Genomic DNA, 21,709 nt, shown 5'->3' on the forward strand with positions numbered 1-21,709 from the left:
TGGATACACGTAGAGCATCTTTAATGCAGTAGATTCTACACCCTCTTACAGTCAATAATTCCTGATTCTTCCGCCTTTTAGGGGCAGTTTCCCACCCCAATGGCAAGAGAGTGCCCGGAACGTCTGTCATTCCTACACCCTCCTAGATAAGGCTGTTGAAAGAACGAGGGTGACTACTTACGCTTGAAATCTTCGACCTCCGTTTCTGACGATTTTTGTTCAAACATAACTTGCATACGTTTTGCGTTTTTAGGCCAATAACTTAAATGTCCTTCAAGAACTTGAATATATGTTGAATCTAAATCAGAATGATTTTATTCATTGGTGATACTACGATATAGTTTGGCGACAGCACAAAACTCTCTGGTTTCTTGTCGTGTTATTAGAATGTATTTCTCTCTCAGCACACAAATTTATTTTGAATTCATAGGTATACCAATAATGCGAATAATTGGCACCAGGCCGTAGAATCGTTATATATGTTTTAACTTTTTTAATGGGCCTTGTGATCTGAAGCAGATCCCTGGCAAACAGAAATACACTCCACTGCAGTGCTAGTAGTTCCTGAGTGCGCAATTCAGATTATTGAAACCTCAGGCGATAAAGAGAATCTAGTGACCTACTTTGCACAAGGATCTGGCGCAATGTGAGAACGTAGAACTTTCCTTTTAACGCTACAAAACCAAAGGCAGCCCTGAGAACGAAAATGCATAGGCAGGCTCTTTAAGTATACACATCCATTAGCGCAAGTTGCTCTCAGAAACATCGTAACTTCACAAGTTTGCATGTATTGCGACGCGGTCGTTCTAGGCACAGAATCTGTACGCAATGTCCGCAGCGTGTCGCTTGTTAATTTACTTTAACAGAATATGCTAAACTGGATGAGATAATTTCAACCTGCTTACTTTGGGTGGTGTGCTATGATAATGTAAGTTCAAAAAAGAAAAGTACGCGGTTTTGGGATAGACAATGATAAGTATTCAACTCACTAAATACTAGTTGTAACCTAGGCGTTGTTTGTTAACATACGCCAAATGTGAACGATCCCTCGGGAGAGGACACAGTAAATGATCTGTATGCAATCTGAAATAAAGACAGGCTTTGTTCATGTAAAGATGTGCCAGCCGAAGCATTTCAGCTTACTGTTAGCGGCTTTCACACTGACGGTTTCCGGCCTGCAAAGGAGTCTAACTTGGTGGTTGCATAGCTTGACTCAGGTGGACTTTCACCCGGCATTATACACGCTGATTAGAAAGGATTGATGATAAAGAAAAATACAGCAACTTGTGTCGTTGCAGCATGAACCCCAGCCAAAGAACGGGATATTTAAACGGTATGTGGCACAAAATTCAAATTTGAACATTCCTTATTATTTAGAATTTTTTAAACTAACTGTCTGATATATCTCTATTTCTTTCCTGTCAATTTACGTACGTGAAAAGTAGTTCCTAATTTGATCTCTTCGTATTTCAGTATATGAGTATCGAATTTCTGATTGGTAGCAAAATTGTCATGACATGTATTGAAATTTATAGTTACTGTAACTTCGCAACCTGTGATATTTTCTGCTTGTGAATCGTGAAAACCTTTACAAGCATTCACAAAATTCTTTAAAACAAATGTTCACGTGAAAATTTTACAGAATACGAGTAAAAACATGCATGAAACATGTATATTAGTCTTACGGGCGCACTAAACTTTACAGACACATTTAAAAGCAGAGAGGAAATCCTTTAAAAGAAATGTCCAACATAAAACTGTGAAAGAGAACATACATGATACGTACCTCAATTAGCTTAACAGATATATATGGAATTCCCCTCATAGTCTTTGCTCATACGGCGCATTATACCTTACAGAATCGAACAAGAAGGAAGTTTCACATCTGAAAACAGACCACTGACTTGTACCACAAGCCGGCCAGAGTGGCCGAGCGGTTGTAGGCGCTACAGTCTGGAGCCGCGCTACAGCTACGGTCGCAGGTTCGAATCGTGCCTCGGGCATGGCTGTGTGTGATGTCCTTAGGTTAGTTAGGTTGAAGTAGTTCTATGGTCTAGGGGACTGATGACCTCAGAAGTTAAATCCTATAGTGCTCAGAGCCATTTATTTGTACCACAGGCAACACATAATAAGATGCAAAGATTTACAAGAACACATGCTCAGAGGCGGCAGTCAGCACTGCCACTACCCAATGAGCTAGACAAGCATGATACCAAAGACATCAGAAAGAAACACAGTGCCATTCGAACCACAATGGTCAACAAAACTATGTCGCTCCCACACAAGGCCTACCTCTTGTAGCGGCAGATGAGGACGCTAATCTGATGCTGTAATTTTAGCATGCGACCATACAAGAACGTGACAGGCATAGCCATGTCTCCAAGCGCTGTACCCCAAACACAGAAGTGAGAAAGTGGCGAGCCGACATGTTACACCAGTTTCCTGTGAGTCCGCAGAGCAGAGATGGGAGAAACAGAACGGTTAAAACCGATAGCAGTACTTTAGTTCTGAGTAACCGGTGTTTTTCAGTATTTGTTTGATCTCGCCTATAATAGGTTCCATTTATTCATATATTAGTAAAAACAAGTAAGAAAACCGGCATATCAATTAATCATAGTAGTAGTAGTGCAAACATTTTTGGGCTTTCAGTAAAGTTTCCTTTTTAAGAAAACGAGTAACGTTTATTCATAAAATACAGTTGTCTTGAAATATTGAATTATTATAAAAATTTGGGAAATTGCTTAGTACTTCTAGTAGCAACGACTACAGTTAAAAACTGTCAACAAAAACGTTACATAAAAATCGCTACAGCATTGCTGAGGCAACTGTGTACGTGTTGCCATATGGTGTGGCCTATTAGATGGTAGTACGTACGTACGTGCGTTCCGCAAAGATGGTCCCCATTTGGTCTATACAGTAGTTCTTCCCTCTCGTCCTCCTACATCATTTGTGTTGCAGAACGGTAGCATCCCTAGTCTGTAACTAGTGTACTACGTGTCGTAGCAGTGAAATACTGTGCCCCATTTGCTTTACAAATTTAAGAACTGGAGGAAGTACAAACAAACTTGCACCACCATTGTAAGGAGAAAACATCCGCTATGTTCCTTAGAAGAGACTGATATATGTATAGCCCTACTGACATGCTATAAACTTGGGCTATGGTCTTGCCACAGTGGTAACACCGGTTCCATTCAGAACACTGTCGGGCTTGGCTAGCACTTGGATGGGTGACCGTATTGGTCCGCAGAGCGCTTTTGGCAAACTGGGTTCACGCAGCCGTTGTAAGGCTAATTGAGAAGTTTCTTGACTTAGACGTTGTGGGTCTGGCCACGAAAACTGACAACAGCAAGGAGAGGGGTGTGCTGACCATTTCCGCATCCAGTGACTCCCTGTCAGTTGAGAATGACACGGCAGTCAGTCTGTACCGGTGGGCCTTCAAGGGCTTGTTCTGACGGAGTTAATAAACTTGGGTAAACAATTGAACCCTTAATTTTGTTGACGCTTCAGTGTGAAAAGTTGATACCATCCAAAAGGAACGAAGCAGGGGAGTAATAAACTTGTGAACTGTCGCCCTCACTGTCGTCGCGCCCATGTTCCTTGACCGTCGCAACCAGTTGGTGGAGTCATTGAGACCGGTTTCTGCCGCAGCCTAACCCTCATACCGACTGAGGTCTCAGGTTCCTTCACATTCATTAGAAGTGTGCAGTATTTGTTCGGAGTCTACTTTTATTACTGGGAGCAATAGTAATAAAAACCACCAAATTCATTATTTCAGAAAGTGATTACTTTGAACGCTTTCAACTGTCGGCGTAACCGAAAACCGGTTGTTTCAGCGATAGCTGCCACCACTATCGCGGCGTTCATTCGGGCATCGTGTGTGATGAAAGGCAACAACCTGTAGTCAATGCTGGTTATGCCACTACATCCACATGGGCGCCGTACTGAGTGCATGTCACCGATAAACGGCACACAAGCGAAAAGACTGCCATTAACGGGCAAGGCTCAGGGCTGTCTTCATCACACAAGATCGTGGCCATAACTCCAATACCGAAACTCGCTGCCACCCAAGGCACTCCAGCGGATCACGTGTTCCCTTTCTCTTTTGTAGGCTGACTCCTGACTGAGAGCCCGCTGCTGCCAGTGCTGCTACACTCCCGACTTGGCCACAGATGAGAAACCCAACAGTAAACTTACGGCAAGGCTCTCTGATATCGAAATCCAGAGACGTGCTGGCATGGCTCAGCACCCCTCGGGCAGATTACCGACGAAGCATAGTGAATTCTCCATCGTGACCATCACTGGACAGAAACAAAGTGGTTTTAAAATATATTATGATAACTTCACTACTCGAGACACCGTCTGAAAGGACAACCATGCGAACCACATCCATAAAAGCCAGCACTGAGCGCGTATCATTACGTCGCCGTCGTTGAAGCCAGCACCCACTTGCAGTCTCATGAGATGCGGGGACGCCAAGAGAATTCGTATTACTTCGAAAATCAATACACTTGTTCTCGAAATCTAAGCATCACGTGGGAGTCTAACTGTATTGTTTTTTAAATGAACACTCGGCTGTTTGAATGTATAGTTGTTTATTTAATTACGATCAAGGTTTCGGCCTTTTATGCCATTTTCAAGGATTTCACTATCAATAAGACTCAAGGACGTGTGTTCATCTGGTACATAACAAAGCAAACCTGTTTCTACTAATGTAACGTGCTCCCACTATTTTTTACTTATCTTTACACAAGATGATGATTTTACATCTGGCATTTCGTGTCGAGCCAAATTTTTTTAATTTATTGCCAATTTGAGCTTAATTTCCTGCACAATATGATAATGACATAAATTCAATCACTTGAAAATGGCACAAATTTCCGAAAGCTGGGTCTTAAATAAATCAACAACAAAGCAATCACATGACCGTATGTTCATTTAAAAATTTTGTTTGAATGTTGCTTAGCAACTTCAAAATCTGTTAACTGTATTGTGAGTTTAATAACAGTTTCCCATACCTTTGCTAGAAAAGTGGAAGACCATTGATGAATCGTATCTACACGTACACACTGACAGCTTCGTCTACAGGTGTTTGACACGTTTTTTCATTGCGGATGCTAATATGATGAATGAGTCTACCCTTTCGAACCCAATAACAACTCTTCCCATTTCTTTTTTTTATTTATAGTAATGTTTAAAAGAGCAGAATTACATAAACAATATCGACCCCAAGAAACCTAAAAAAATGTTTATTGCGATAGCGACTGTTTACGTTCATTTGAAAGTAATTAAAAACCTGCTGTATTCCAATAGAAATGGTGTGAAGAATTACCGTAAAATTATATACCTGGAGTAATCAAGACTGCCTGTAGGAGATACAGGGTGGTTATAACTAAGCTTTCGCCACTTAGAGAACCTACGTGAAAAACTAGCGATCGGAGGCCAATGAAACTTTGTGGAAACATTTGTAGGGACATGCGAAACAGAAGTAACAAATAAATCATCCAAAAAAAAAAATGTGTGTGAAATCTTATGGGACTTAACTGCTAAGGTCATCAGTCCCTAAGCTTACACACTACTTAACATAAATTATCCTAAGGACAAACACACACACCCATGCCCGAAGGAGGACGCGAACCTCCGCCGGGAACAGCCGCACAGTCCATGACTGCAGCGCCTGAGACCGCTCGGCTAATCCCGCGCGGCCCAAAAAAACACATTTTAAACTCCCTAAGAAGGAGTAACTTTTGTTAATTGCGTGCCACGTATACGTTCCACGTTACTATTGTGGCTCAGGTACATGGTTGGCTTGTAACGAACATGCTGTTATTAGTTGCAAGTCAACCATGCATCTATGTTATCCTCTGGTTTTATCTGAACGCGTATTCTGATGATGGAAAATCCCAAAACGTGTCAAAACGGATTAACATATGATGGAATACTGGTTTCTAGTTTCCAGTACATACCATTCCTCCTGCTACGACCACTTCAAAAATTGCAGACTACGCAAATTAATCGACTTAACTGCAGCAGGAGTCCTCACTGGGAACGGATCGTGTGATTAAAAATGCGTTAACTTTGAAAAACGCTACGAACTTACGCGCCAACCTAATAATTTGGCTATCTTGAGCACGTCAAAAATTGATCAGGTCGTTATGGATTCAGATTCAAGTCTAGGAAGCTTAAGATGATACTTGTTATGTATTCGGTCTCTGCAGCAGTCAATGGGGGTAGTTGTACAACAGGTTTCTTTTCATCGGTCATCTCCTTTGATGTGGCCCACCACAAATTCCTCTTCCGGCGCCAATCTTTTCAACTCAGAGCGGAGCTTACACCTAATTCATCAATTATTTTTTTGACGTATTCCAATTTCTGTCTTCATCCACAGGGTTTACCACATACAGCTCCTTCTAATATCATGGAAGGTGTTCCTTGTTTATTAGGGCTCGGCCTGTCAACCTGTCCCATCTTCTTGTCTTTGTTGTCCACATTTTTCCTCTCCGATTCTGTGGGTGATATTAACATTATAAGCAGCACTTTGCTACATTCCTTATTTATTCCTTCTGACGTACTAGTACGCGCGAAGGGCCATTCCGGCACATCGAACTTATTTCTTATCTGTCCACAAATGTAAATATTCTTCTATAGTCCCACATCTCAGACGCCTAGATTCCACTTTCTCCCGCTGTGCTCTATGTGAATATTCCCACAAATTTCTTCCTCACATGAACGCCTATATTTGAAACTAATACTAAACTCCATTCAAAAGTAACATCTTGTTTCGCCCACAAAAATCAATTCATTACGCATTTTATTATATTATCCTTAACTTCTTAGTGGTATGTCGTCTCCCTCTCTCCTTTTTTTCCCTTTTTTATGAAAGGTAGTGGTTTGTTAAGTTTGGAATCCTGGATGAAAATATTTATAAGTCGTGACATCCCATACTTCTCGCACACTAAAAACAGCAGCTAAGATATACGCTAATAATCATCAGTTTTGCTGCTTAGGCAAATAATTCTGAGTAAAATGACTAGGTTGGGTTGTAACAATTTAGTTATGTTGGCAACACACAGTGTTAGCTATTGCAGAGAGAGACTTTATATAATCACGTACGTAGATGCACTATCATTCTCACTGTTAAGCTAATTCTTCGTTAAACAATTACATTTTATACTGTTAATTAGGATTTGAATAATATTTACGGCAGTGAAAACAGGATTTTTACCAGTCAGCGATGTAATCATAAGCAACATGAGCCTCATATTTATTATCTTTGTGTTCGTCGTGTATATTTAATGAAAACTTTTCTGCAAAAAATATTTTCTTTTCCTAATAGCAAAATAATTAATCCTTCTTTTGTTTTGTCATCTTGTGGGTGAAACCTGAAAATTATGTGTTTAATTATATTTCATGTAATGGCTGCCAATGTGCCATTATGACAAAACAATGACAGAGGTCCAGTGACAATACCTCAAATCTAGCGATAATTAATTATTTACACTTGATTGTATTCACGTGGAGGAAGAGGTATGAAATGAGATTAAAAGGACGAATACTTTTTATACATATATTGTGATAAACCTTACATACAATTAACAAAATCGTGCGTTCAGGAGCAACCTCGAACAAAAACTTCTAATGAGGTGGAGAGCTGACCTCAGAGTGGCCATTTTCTTAATTAAAGTTTTTTTTTACTTAGAAATTCCATGATATGATACAGTAAAAGTCTTTGTTACCTGTTACAAAGAAACATATTCATTATTAATATTTTCATGTTCAAATACGTAAAGATGGAGAGCTTTGTTACTGACACAGTTCACTTTTGGTTGTCGTGACATTTTACTACGGTTTTTAGAAGGCCTTCCAGGAGACGGGACTGCGGACAGAACTGTTTGCCTTCCTCCCACGAATAAAAGCAGTACCCAAACCTTGGCTTCATATCGTTCTAGTAACACTGGAGAACAGTACTGACCTGCGATGAGATCACGCCGAATCCTTGATGTCGGCTTTGGGTTCTCGTTTACATGTTGTCTCGTTTACATGTTGTCTCGCAGTTGCTTTGTGCTCGTTATGATCTCCCCATTAAGGAGAAATGATATCAACTATTACGAACCAAAAGATCATCATATGTGTTGCATTACGACCTGATAAACACTCGGCCACAGACGTGGACGTGTTGGACTTTTCCCAGTCATTATTTTTATCAATTCTACTCATAAATCCGGTGTTTCCTCTCTTGTGGAAGTGATAAGGTAGCGGGGATAATTTCTGTCAGGATATTAGCAAGAAAATTTTAAAAACTTATTCTTCCACTATTTGAGAAATATTTTTTTTTTCAAATACGTCTCCAAATGTTATTACAAAATAACATATCCTCAATTTGGTAGTAACCAGCTGTATTGATGAAATTAATAGTAACAAATACTGTCCTCAGCTAACAGAACTAATTAATAACTTTTACTTATAACATCAGTTACATTATTAAACAGAAAACGTTAGCTAGCTGTGTTAAGTTAACTCCCTTGTCTCAAATCAAAGATGAAGTGTAGTTCTAGTTCACTAGCGTTGGTATAATGAGCCGACTAACGACACTTAGGAGGTAATAATCAATGACCAGGAGAACAAGTAACGGATTACTATAACCTGTACAAAGGAGTAGAAGTAAGAACAGCATTTCGACGGTTAAATATATCAATTTAAACACCAGTTAAATGTGGCCGCTGAAGGGCGTGGGAGATGGACAACCATACTTGACTAATACTTTAAAATTTCAGCAGAATACAAACAAAGATATTTATGGTCGAGTGCTGTTAACTATATTCTACATCGCTGCACCCGAAATCATCATAGCTTAAGTATAAAAGACAATAGTTTTAGTAAAATTATTCGACTGCTGAGGTTACAATAGAATAATGAACACAATATTCAATCATGCGACTCAGACGAATATAGATACGTGGTATCACTCGAATAAATAGCACTGGTGAACACATATACAACATGTGTATCATGGCTGACAGCAGTACGCTAAAGTTCAACGTCAGTCCTCGGTGAGATCCAAAACGACAATGTTTAACATAAAGTTGTCACTAAAATAATTTTACTCTGGGACCATCCTAGAGTAACGATTTCATAGCCGTCGGTATCGTATGTCATTGTTAATGCACGCGGACTTATTTCATTTCTTTCGATGTAAACCACCTGGCCAGCACTGTAGGAAACGCACAAGAAAGAAAGATCGCGAGTAGGAGCCTCCCAGTCGGCCACAGCAAGTAGCGATGTCATCAATTAGCACATCTAGAACGTGAGAGGAAATACGCAATTCCTCCAGCACCCAACTACCTGATCGAGCTTCACCGCTCCGTGTATGTCGATATACGCCGACTGCCCCCTTTTGGGCAAAGAAGGTAAGCACATTATCGATACCGTGCACACGCGCTGTTCATTAAATATGAATATGGTGTAAAATGATCACCTATTACATTTGGTAATTGTACCAAAATATTTCTTCCTTTGAGCCATATGGCGTACCTCGTCTGGCAGCCACTAGTCGCGGTTCCCCTTGCACATTTTACTGGATCTGCTTTTATCCTGTTTGAAGCGTAAAACGAAAAACTGAGGATATAAACCTGTTACCATTTCTATAAATTAACTGATGAAAAATATCCGGGCAAAACCTTGAAATGAAGCATTAACTACTACATGTCATGATAGATTGACCCGACAGTATGAAAGGAGGAGGGGAGTACTGTGTTGTCAGTAGTAGCGGAATGTTCCGCTAAGGAGAAATCGGAGACTTCTTTTTGGACATCATCTACGTAACAGGTACATTTTGGACACTGCAGTCCTGTAAAGCTAGCCAAGTCGACTGTTTGTAACGCTATTCTGTAGGAAGAACACCAGCTAAGTCAAGACCAGCCTGAACTCTGGTTCCGAAGGAAGGGGTCCGTCAAGCACTGTGGAGGGTGGTTGTTAAAATTCGTGTGTAATCACTGAAAGGAACCTCTCGTGCTACCAACAGACTCACTAGATCAATTACTGTGTGGAAGGAGTTGAGAAAAGAATGAGATACAATAGTCAGTTTCTGTAGTTGCCGATAAACGATGATTGAGGCGGTGTAAAGAGCGAAACCCCCGGACAGTGAATGACTTGAAATTAGTGTTTTGTAGTCATGAAACGAGTTATATGTGGTGGCAATCTGATGGACGGGTTTGGGCTTGATGAATGATCGGAGAACGTAACCTGCCACTGCTATAGTGCCAGGTAACAACGGGATGGTGTTACTTTTGGGGGTGTCTTTCATTGTTAGGATGTAGTACCCTTATCGCGATTTAGAAAACATTAAATGCATTTGGATATGAACAAATTTTACAGCATTGTTTGGTGCGTACAACATAAGAGAAATTCTTAGAAGATGACTATATCAGCATGACAGGACACGCTGCCATCAAGCAACAGCAGTATTTTTCTTCCAAGTGGCCGCTAACGCCCCACTTACCAGCCATGGAGAGTAGCGTATTTTCGCGTCAGTGTACTTTACCTCGCCTTGATCCTGCTGTCTGGTTAGGTGTGTAGTTCGACAACCTCCTTGATTGTGGTTCTAGTATTTGTTTCTTTTAGACTACTTTCGTCGTGGTGGGTCCTTCTCCTTCTGGAGGTTCTAACATCGGATTCTCAAGATTCAATGATGTCCGCCTGTTCCGCCGTGCCTGGGTTATTCCATCGTTATGTTGATTATCTGGTGTTAGGTAGAAGTTGCAAGAGTGTTGGGTGGCGTTTAAACTGTCACTAGTCTGAGTTGCCATCCAGTTAAGTGATTACTGCTCTTGGCTGCCTGTATCATCGATTACGCAATTGAGCGGCTTTCCCAGGTCGATCCTTGGAGCACTGCCTGAGCCTCACTTCTCTCTTGATTTTATCAGATTCTGATATTTGTCGATAAGGCCTTCAGACGTGAATGCAGTTTGTCTTAAGAATTTTTAATTCGATATTGTCTTTTAATATGATTGTCCTTTTTTATAATATTTTAGTAAGAATTTGCTTTCTAGGGCTTCAGCCGTCAAATGTTTTTTGAGATATTACTATTGGGGCTTTCAGCCGACAAATAATTTGAATTTCTGGTCAATGAGACCTTCAGCCATGAATGCAATTAAAGAATTTTTAATTAGATATTGTTCAAATGGTTCAAATGACTCTGAGCACTATGGGACTTAATTTGTGAGGTCATCAGTCCCCTAGAACGTAGAACTACTTAAACTTCACTAACGTAAGGACGACACACACGCATCCATGCCCGAGGCAGGATTCGTTCCTGCCACCGCAGCCGTTGCGCGGTTCCAAACTGTAGCCCCTAGAACCACTCGGCCACAACGATCGGCTTAGATATTGTCTTAACAGTCAAATTTTATAATTGTTCCTTATTGTCAACCTTATATGTAATTCGTTCCAAATCAAGTGTACGTGATTAAAACAAAAAGAAAAAAAGGAAAAGAACTGAGCAACCAACGATAACTGAGTAGGGCCCCATCCACACCGAAATTTTCCTTTTCCCCAAGTAAACATGTTTCAGAAAGGTTTTGAAAAGCATTGGATCGTGGTTGGATCTAACCAAGTGAGCTGTCTGACAGTGAGAAATTTGTTAGACCGTCATTCTTAAATATCTTGGCAGATTAAAAGCATGTAGCGGCATAGGCTAGAATCAGGGACCTTTTCCTCTTTCGGAATATGCTCTACCGAGATAGCTATCAAAATACGACTGACAATTCGCCGTCACAGTCTTAGATATTGCCATATCGAATTATGGTTTACTTATTAAGTGTTGTGCGACCGCAACTGTAAGATTTAAAACAAGTCAATATTTTTAAGCTGGCATCATCAAATTTTTCATTGACCACTAGATCATGGGAGATGCGAACCCATCAGTGTAAAAGGAGACGGGGAGTGTTATCAGCAGAGAAGCAGTTCCAGCAGAAAGGATCGGTCAGGAGAGCTCAGTGATTTAGAATGAGGGCCATTAATTAGGTGTCGCCTGAGTAACAAGTCTATCAGTAACGTGCCCACCGTTCTAAAGTTGCCCCGGTCGCATGTTGGTGATGTGACTGTCAAGGAACAACGACAGATAAACCAAAACCAGACAGTCCTCATGGACTGACCGAAGGGGATCGCGTGTAATCAGTGGAAGGAGTTACTCCTGAGTTCTGAAGTGCTACCAGCAGTCAAACATAATGACTGAGCGTAGGGCGTCCAAAAGAATTTCACAGTGGTCATATAGCTCCTCATAAGCTTCAATTTGCACAGTCAATGTTACGTGAAGCTTGAGGTGATCTAAAGAGCGACACCACTGGACAATGTTGATTTCCCTAAATTTCGTAAGGAAAATTCCAGAATAGTTTCTTTGACAAGGGTATGACCGATTTCCCTAATCCGAGCTAGTACTCAGTTTCTAATGACCTCGTTGTCGACGGGACGTTAAGCACTAATTCCTCCTCCTCCGCAACTGGACCGTGGACGAGATGAATCGCGATTAATTTTATGGAAGAGTTTGGGTTTGATGAATGTCTGGAGAACGTTACCAGCCAGCAGTGTGGTACGGAGATGACGATTCTTGTATTAGCAAGAGACTGCGTCCCAACATAAAGCAGCATTTGTGACGCAATATTTTGTGATCAATAACATCCCTGAAATGGGCTGCCTACCTGGAGTTCTGATCTGAGTCCAACAGAATATATTTGGGGTGAGGTAGAACACTGACTTCGCTCCAGACTATAACATCCTACATAACTAATTTCTATCGTTTCAGCTCTTGAGCAGGCAATGGCTGCCATACCTTCAAAGACATTCAGACACCTGAAAGTGTCCCCCGTGGAGATCAGGTAGCCATAAAGGCAAACTGTCGACACACTCGTTATTGATTTTCACTAATGAATGTAAGGCTACTTTTATTACGTTGGCTTCACCAAAACCGAAAACGTCCAACAAACGAACAAAAATCAGCTTTAGATTTTCTCTCTTATACTATTTGTTCTTGTACCCCAAAAATTAGAGCAGGCTGCGCGAGATCTCACTGCAGATCACCGTTATCAGGAAATGAGTTGGCAGCTGGGTAGAGGGAATCAAAATGGGGAATACCTGCGAGAATATTTGCATTTGAGGCAACTGCATTATAGCCTTAGTGGGAACGGTGCAAATGGAGGTGGTTTTAATTTATTACCGGATCACAGAAAAATGTGTGAAGGCCAAGTGCATGCTTCAGTCTCTATGGTGTGTGTACTGTATACTCGATGAAATGCCCACGCAGTGGATCCACCGATATAAGTGCATCAGCTACGGAGTCATCTTTGAAATGATCTAAACTGATAATTATAAGAAGCTGATTGTTACTAATTACATAACATAATGTCCCATTGTTTCACTAAAAGGCGGAATGGAGCTCTGAAAATTTCAAAATAGAAGAAACCTCTGGATAGTCAAGCATATTTCATAGGACAGTCTTTATATCCCTGTAGGTATTCATTTACTAATTATTTCTATTAGAATGTCAAGAAACGCTATCTGATTACACAGTAAATCTCAAACGACGGTGCGTAAGAGCTGTACAAATACGAAATGAGTATCTACAGTTAGTTTATTAAGCGTATATTCCAGGTATTCAACTGAAAATCATATTCATTTTGCCCCTAAAAAAGAAACAGATTTCTTTCCCAATCTGTTATTTGACAGACTTGTCTCCTGCGTACTTATTTTCCCCTAAAATGGGCAATAAACCGGGATGATCTCGAAATTATATATCACTGCTCGTCGGTTAGTACAAAAAACTCTAGGTACCCTAATCCAGTGACATGCCTTGTTCCTTATTTCCGAGGGCATTCGATACAGTTTCTCACTCTCCTGTAACGAAACCCGTACTAATCTGCGATACATAATGTATGGATTCAAGCGTTTCTACTAAACAAAGCGCGAAATTTCATTATTACCGGAGAGAAATTGTCAGAGATAAAATTAAACGGTATAGACACATTAATGTTACCACCACCTGCTGCTTAAGTTCGTCCTCAACGTGCAATAATCACTCACTAATGGCAGGTGGCAGCACTAGCAGTTCTCGTAATGTGGAAACGGAGGGATTTATTTGACGTCCAAAAGAGCCATAATTGGTGGACACATTTCCGAAACACCTACGTATGTAAACAGTTTCTCGGTCGCCATGGTTAAAGTTTACTGTCAATGGCAAAATGGTGCTATCCAAAACCGATGCCGAGCCAAATATGGTGCAACATGGGCCATAGATGACAGGGGTGAGTGGACATGCGTACAGGCAAATAGACATGCAACTATTGCTGAACTGACTGCCCGGATGAAGCGAGGGGCTACCAACACTGTCTCCTCGACGACTGTTCGGGGAACATTACTGTGAAAGGCCGTCTGCAGCAGTAACCTTGTTGTTGCAGCCATTTTGAGTACTGTTCATTCGTGATGAAGGCTTGAATTTACACGCCCGTACCTCGACTGGATGTCCTCTGAGTGACGAAAAGTGGCCTTTTCAGGTGACACACGTTTTATGCTCTATCAGGCAGATGGCCTTTGGCGTGTACAATATTCAATGTAAACCAAGCAGAAAACGTCGGAAGGGTCCATGATGCGGAGGATATGTTCTGGGGAATGTTTCGGTGCCATTACCTTGGTGGTCTATTCAGTTTGAGAAGCACAATGGATCAAAAAAGGTGTGTAGATGTGCTCTGGGACCATGTCCACCCCCAAATACAGTTTGTCTCGCTCCGCACGACGGCATCGGTCAGCACGACAATACAACTTGTGTCGTAGTTCGCAGTAGATAAGAGTGGTTCGACGAGCACCAGAATGAGTCCACCGTACTACCATTGCCGCCAGAGTCTGTGGACCTAAACCAAATCGGAAATCTATGGGAGCACCCCAATTGGCCTCTTCGTACCATGGATCATATCCCCGAGGTGCCTAGTGCCGCTGGACATTGGCACTCTAATCAGCATTGGTCTACATCCCTGTCGGTACCTTCCAGAGTCTTAGTACTCTATTCCTGGACGTCCCACAAAAAGATGCTCAAATGTGTGTGAATTCCTAAGGGACCAAACTGCTGAGGTCATCGGTCCTTAGACTTACGCATTACTTAAACTAACTTAACTTAGGCTACGGACAACGCACACACCCTTGCCCGAGGGAGGACTGGAACCTCCGGCGGGAGGGGCCGCGCTATCCGTGACGTAGCGCCTCAAACCGCACGGCACTCCGCACGTCTCGTAAGCCTCCGCGCTGCAAACTTAGTTTCAGGATTCTGACAGATCTTCACACTAATACGACTGGGTAATGTAGTTAGGGCATACATTAACGGAGTGTCAAAGGCCACTGTCTTTCATAGAATATGTAAAAGACATAGTGGATAATGACGTAAGGTTCATGAGGCATTTCTCGGAAGATGCTGTTGCGTACAGAGTAGTCGTAACATTAGGAAACTGAAGCGAAATGCAGGAAGACCTACAGATGTTCAACGCTTGGTGCACCGACTGACAGTTGACCCTCAGATACATATTTTCATATAAATAAGCAGAAAACCCCTTATTTTGTAATTACACTATAGCACAACACTCATTAGTACAAACACATGCATTAAATACCTAGGAGTGCTGTAACGCCCCCTCTCCCGTGTACTTTGTTGTTCAGCACCTTTTGGCCAACCATAAACTGCTCCCCACAGACATCTCAGGCCGTAGCGACTGATTCTGCCTCTTGGGCGGAAATCCGGAAACCAACCGGAATTTCAGCGGATATACTAATTGGTATTTGATGTCTTGGCTGGATATTAAAAAAAATAAAGTGTTTCAATGTTTTAGTAAGCTCAGCCCCTTAGGAGTTGAACCGTGGATTAAAGTTTTTAAGAGAATATTTCGTTGTACTACAAAAAATTTTAAAGCTAAACACACGAAAACTGGTATTTCCACTTCTAGGTCAGACAAAGGAAAATGTGTTAAGGGATGAAAGTTTCTGTGGAGACAACACCACAAACAGCAAAGTGCATAGTTAATAAAAATCTTGGACTTCAGCTACCAGAATGGCTTCTTGGTCACAAGTACATTCGGGGAAGACCATAGTATTATGACTTTAATTATAGTGATAAGTTTACAAGGCATTGGAATTCTTGAACAGCGTAAAAGTTCGATTAAAGAAAAACGAGAGAAATCTGTACAGACCGCACAGTCTACGAGAGCGAAGCAGAGGGCGCTAATCTTGTCAGAACATACGAATGTTAAACAATAAGATATATTGCTCTGAAATTTAGAAACATATAGCCTACAGAGGACATCATTGACAATTTTAAATACTGTCATACAGTGAATGCGTGAACCAACATATATAACAATTAGAAGAACTTGCGCAATCTATGGAGTTCGGATGCAGTGCAGCGCTGAATTCGCGTAAGGATCCTGACGTATTTCAGAGAAGGCTGTTACTACTGAACTGGAATCCAACCCACAAATCCCCAGAACCGAAACTGCGAAGAGAAGAGCAAGAAGAGAGTAATGACCTCACTATATCACTCAGTATGGAAGAGTACTGGAGAAGGCTTTCAAACAAAGCAAGAATACAAAATCAGCTCCCTTGGATCACATACAAGTATGTATCGAGAAAAATCAAACATTTTGGCGTTACAGCAAAGCAATGGGTTCTCCAACTTTTCAACAACTGTGTGAGCAGAGGCCAAACTCAAAGATATGGTGGAAGAGACGAATAATTGCTTTTCTGAAACTTGACAGAGAAGGACATAATCCAAAGAACTTTGGATCAGTCGCGGTACTATGTGACGTTTACAAATTGCTGGAAAGACTGATTTTAAATCACCTACTGCCCGTAACTGACTCTCTGCTCATATATCAGCAGTCCGGATTTCGACCTGGAAGAAGCTGTATCGGAAACCTTCTGAATTTCACAGTATATATTAGTGGGGTTTATAGTTCTTAAGGTAACAGAAGTGGTATTCCTCGAAATTATCGGCAGCGCATGACACTGTCAATCACCAGTAAATACTAGTTACGGTCTACAACTTAACTGAGGATTTGAGCCTACCCAGACTTATCGCCACTCTCTCGTAGAATCCAAGGTTCTCAGTCGTCTAACAAGATTACCGTAGATGTTGCAGACTACAGACACATGGGCTCTTGCAGGGAAATGTCCTGCCTTCAATTCTTGTCAATCTATACTCGAATGACCAACCTGTAGCACCCAATAGCAGGTGCTTCTTGTGTGCCGATAACTTTGCTCTAGCTGCCCAGAGCACAGATTTTGAATCAGTAGAGAGCGCCCTCGCGGATGCATTTACGCAACTTTCTAGATACTACAGCACAAACCAACTTAGATCAAATCCCACCAAAGACACAAGCATTTGGTTTTCATCTGATAAACAGAGACGCTGGTCGTAGATTAAAGATAATACAGTCGAGTGTTGCACCGGAACACTGTGAGGTACCCAAATATCTAGGAGTGACGCTTGGTAGATCACTTATCTTCAAGAAACACTTAATCATCTGCAGGTCAAAATATCCTACCAAGAAGAATATTTTAAAGAAAACGGCCAGGTAAAAGAGTGGGGAAGGGGGGGGGGCGTCTCCAGGGTTTGGAGGCAAAGAGAGAGAGAATCGTCCACCTGAAACTATACGAGCTCCTATGATGGCACTGAGTTATTCTGAGGCAGAGTATGTTTGTTCTGTTTGGTGCAGTTCAGTACATGCCAAACAGATGGACATAGCTCTCAATGACAACTACAAAATGATAACAGGTTGCGTGAAATCCACTCCATGCGAATGACTGTACCATGCCACAGAATTAGCCCCAACTGCTGTTCTAAAATTGCTATGAATAAGGAAATAAAGTGGAGTGGAAAGAGATCATCATCTTTATGGGCACCAACGACACCCGCAGTGTCTGAGATCAAGTAAGAGTTCCCGTAGAACGTCGATGGACTTAGAACCACAGTTGAAAAAACTAGGTTGCAGTTATGGAGGACTACAATCTACATTCCCCCTGGCTAGATAAGAGTTATTGAGATTTAATCTCCTGGATACGTGAGTAATGGATAAATTAGAAACCTCTGAATAGATTGAGATTTGGAGTTGGACGATCAAAGGTTAATTAGGCACTCTGAGGCTACACTGATCAACACAATATGTAGTATGAGAGTGGCGAGGACCAGACTGTTCGTCATATGCTTCAATGCCGACTGTGTCCAGCCTCCTCGACATAAGATGAACTTCGTCAATCAAAAGGAAATGTAATGGAAGTGGCAAAGTTTTGAGAAAAAGAACTATGGTCATAACAGTGGGTAATATGTGTGTTAATGATAAGAGAAACAAAAGAACAGAGAAAACTGAAACCGTGAGGTCGAAATATAAGTGACATAAACGATGACTCAGCACATGGCGCTGTTTGTCATCTCACAGCTGAAGCGCTATATAGTCATGTCCACAGACTGTAAACAGTGATGGCCATCTGCGATTGCAGTTCCTACATTCAAGTATGTTGAAGATAATGAATAGGCCAACACTGCTCTGACTCACGGTGGCAAGTTCAAAGAGTTGATCGTGTACCAATATGAGTCGTATTGCAGCAGCCATTGGTCTGAAGAGAATCTGGCAAACTGATGGAAGGACGACTGCGCTCTGACGTTTTATTGGTTGTCAGCTTCCACACACCGGTGTGCATCCGATCTCAGAAAATAGGGATGCTGCCAGCCACTGGGACGGGCTATGGTTAAGGAATGGCTGCTGGGACCTAGAGAAGACACTGTTTCTTGTTGACGGAGGTTGTTCCCACTTCACTACCCCCTCAAGATTCTGGGTTAGAATAGACCCAAGGTATTCCTGCCTGTCATAAGAGGAGACCAGAAGAAGTCTCCTACTCTTTGGCTTAACCAGTTATGGTCCCATTCTAGGATTTGACTTCAACCTTTCCAAATTCTACAGAAATATGGCCATTTGGGGAAGGACGATTATTGGTATACCATGTACCCATCACGTGCTGTGCAACTCCACCCATCATCCGGCTATATGGGCCAGGACGCCTTTCATGGTGTGTAATTTTTATCAGTTGCCCACTTCTGCACCCATGATGATAATGGATCTTTGTGCAGCCAGTATCCTGCGCAGTAACCAGTCTGTTGTGGAGGAGTCTTGGTGTGGCCTCTTGGTTGTAGCCCCCAGGCAACACAAGGATTGCATTGCTGATGCCTGAGCTGCCAAGGAGTAAATGCCAATCATCTTGGGGCTTCATGACTCCCAAAAAAGGTCATCATGCGTGCTGGCCTTTGCTGTGGCTGGGTGGCGCCCACAGGGAGAGCTCCTGATCTCAGCGGTTGGCACCAGGGCAGATGACCTGCAATAAAGTGGACCAAGTATCTTTTGCTGGTGGCCAAATGACCAGAGCAGTCGCTGAGAAAGGAATGCTAGAGGTCAGTGCAGCGAAGTATGATCCAAAATCGTTCCCACCCTAGGTACACCATGGGTGGAATGTAAAGCTACAGGATGTTTTCTGACCACAAAGAATCTGTTTTTTGTTGAACACCTGAAGGATAAGTTTGGGGAAGTGGTGATGCTGTCCAAAATAAGAAATGGGTGGGTCCTGGTTAAAACAGTATCCCCAGCCCAGTGATAGGTGATGCTCGCCTGTGGCAAGCTGGGTGACATTTCCATTTCATTCACTCGCCATAAAAGCCTAAACCTGGTCCAGGGAAATGTTTTTCATCCAGACCTCCTACTGCAAATTGGAAATTTGTCGTAAAATCTTAAGAGACAAAACTCTTGAGGTCATCGGTCCCTAAGCTTACACACTACTTCATGTACCTTAAACTAACTTATGCTAAGGGCAACAAACACACCCCAATGCCGGAGAGAGGATTCGAACCTTCGGTAACGGGGAGCCACGCAGATCGTGACAAGACGCCTCAGAGCACACGGCCAGCCCTCGTGGCTCTCCTATCGAAGGATGACGAGGAGCTATGTGCCATCACATTGTCTAATGTGTCTATAGGGGACTGAAACATAATAGGGTAGCTACTAGTTCCTTCATCTTGGCGATTCGTTACCTAAGAGGGTCAAGGTGATGGTATGCTAATATTACGTAAAAACATACATCCCTCCCCCTGTGCAGTATTTTAAGTGCTAGAATATCAGGTACAAGTCATCCCAGTGCCATTCCAGTCCCCCTGCTCGCCAGACTGCATGGTTCTTCAACAGAGGGAAGTTATGGGCTACAAGACCCTGTATAGACTTACTTACCAAGAGGCTAAAATGAAGTTTGACCAGCAGAATCCCGTTCCATTTATTTCCTCCTATGCTTCAGCTACAATGACGTCGTCTTACTGGCGGCGGTTGCCCCCCATCTGTGCCTCCTACAGTGTACTGGCAGCACTAATTTCCCAACTCCCTCCTCCCCCTACCTTTCTAGGTTTTGCCACTGTCTGTGGCAATGATATCGATAATCTACTAACTCAATTCGACCTCTGATTCCTCAATAAAGGTGTCCCTACTCATTTCAGTGTGACTCTTTGCACATACTCGGCCATTGATCTCAGTTTGCAATCCTAGCCTTCTACCTGTATCCTTTGGACAGCTCATGACGACTTGTGTGCTAGTTTTCTTGTCACTTCCCTAGTGTCACTCACCTGTATACATGCCTAGATGGCCTCTTACCAAGGCTGACCGGGATGCTTTCATTGCTGCTACCACCACTGGCTCTTGATTGCCTGGTAACATCGACATGGTGATACAGAATGTTACTACAGCCATTGTTTTGCAGCTGAATCGGCCATTCCTCAGGTTGGCCCCAGCGAAAGACAGTGCCTTCGTGGTCGTCAGATATCGCTGCAGTCATTAGAGATCGTAGGCTGGCCGTCTAATGCCGTCTATCAATCGAGCACCTCACTGCCGTCAAATGGCCCCCTGACCAGTTCTGTCAACTAGTTAAAAGACAGGAGCAGAGTGCGTGAAATACTACGTCTTCACTACTGGTACACGAACCTCTCTTTCACAGGTTTACAGTAAGATCAGATCCATTAACAGATATTAGACCCTGCAGGTGTACCTGGGATTTCTATGCATGTAGCTGCTTATAACTAACACAGCCAAAATCACAGAACGATTTGTTGAGCATTATGCTTGAACCTCTGTGTCTGAGAACTACCACCCAACCTTTTGTACCCCAAAGCAGCATGTGGAATGACAATGCCTATCATTTACTACATGCCACGCTCAGCCATATAATGCTCCATTCAGTGAGTGGGAAGTTCTCAGTGCCCTTGCACACTGACGCAACACAATCCCTGGGACAGGTCGCATCCATTCCCTAATGTTTATCAGCGAATTACAAGCGCCATACCCTTGCCGTCTTCCACTGCATCTGGAGCGATAGCGAATTCCCGTCGCAATGGCGAGAACGTATCACCATTCCTATGGTGAAACCTGGTAGGAATCCCCTAGAGATGGACAGCTACCACCCAAGTAGCCTCGCCAACGTTCTGTGTAATCTGCTCAAATGTATGGTGAGATGGCGGTTGTGTTCCTTTTTTGAGTCTCGGGCCCTTATGGCTCCATCCCAGGGCCGTTTTCGGCTTGGTCGTTCCACCACTGGAAACTTGGTCCACCTGGAGTCTACCACCTAACCGCCTTTTCTCGACGTCATCACCTTATTGCCA

This window comes from Schistocerca americana, chromosome 7 (assembly GCF_021461395.2).
Source record: "Schistocerca americana isolate TAMUIC-IGC-003095 chromosome 7, iqSchAmer2.1, whole genome shotgun sequence".
Classification (NCBI taxonomy): domain Eukaryota; kingdom Metazoa; phylum Arthropoda; class Insecta; order Orthoptera; family Acrididae; genus Schistocerca; species Schistocerca americana.